Below are 898 nucleotides of genomic sequence, written 5' to 3' on the forward strand. Positions count from 1 at the left end.
CACGGATTTTAATTCAACGTTGTAGGAGTCTCGCTGTTTACAGATCATTTTTAGTGTTCCTAACGAACATCCCCACATGTTCGTTACACAGCTAACAATNGCAAGATTAACAATAGGGTGAACCCCATAAAAAGAACCGGATGACTCTATAATTTTGGCCCTTCTTCACGATAATTTTTCTGGGCCCTCAAAGACGCGTAATTACTAATCTTTACTAATAAACGGAACCGATAACTCTAACCGAAAATAAGCCACTCGGAAGTGGATAAGGGGCTCTCACTCTCTCGCTCTTGGATTCTTACTCACGGATTTTAATTCAACGTTGTAGGAGTCTCGCTGTTTACAGATCATTTTTAGTGTTCCTAACGAACATCCCCACATGTTCGTTACACAGCTAACAATAGAACATCAGTCTGCAGATAAAGATCCGAATATTCCCCCAACGTCTTGATATGAAACTCATTCCAGACGTTTATAGCGTGTTGATAATCTTCATCAGATACATGCTCATCCAGCAACTTAGAATAAAATCGAATATGTATATATATATATATATATATATATATATATACCCGTAATAATCAGAATAATAATGATAATAATAATAATAAAATGTTTTTTTTTTTTTGGTTCGATTCCCGGCTGGGTGAAGCGGAAATTTTTTCTCTCTAAATTCTAATTCTCTTAGAATTCTTTAATGCCTAAAGGAGGTTAGGCGGTGTATGAGGTGAATTTGAGAGTGAATTTCTGTGGTTCCCGGTAGCTTAGTCGGTAAGAGTGCCCGGCGCGTATCTGGGAGACCCGGGTTCGATTCCCGGCTGGGTAAAGCGGAAATTTTTTCTCTCTATATTCTAATTCTCTTAAAATTTTAGAATTCACAAAGGAGGTTAGGCGGTGT

The 898-nt window shown here is 37.9% G+C and overlaps 1 non-coding gene across 1 annotated transcript; it reads left to right on the forward strand.

The window, feature by feature from the left end:
• Nucleotides 1-753: 753 nt before the first annotated feature.
• Trnat-cgu lies at nt 754-826 on the forward strand. Its single transcript has one exon. It is a non-coding gene; the product is annotated as a tRNA-Thr (tRNA).
• Nucleotides 827-898: the final 72 nt, after the last annotated feature.

This window comes from Diachasma alloeum, unplaced genomic scaffold (genome assembly GCF_001412515.2).
Source record: "Diachasma alloeum isolate Michigan unplaced genomic scaffold, Dall2.0 Dall_scaffold_53569, whole genome shotgun sequence".
NCBI classification, from domain to species: domain Eukaryota; kingdom Metazoa; phylum Arthropoda; class Insecta; order Hymenoptera; family Braconidae; genus Diachasma; species Diachasma alloeum.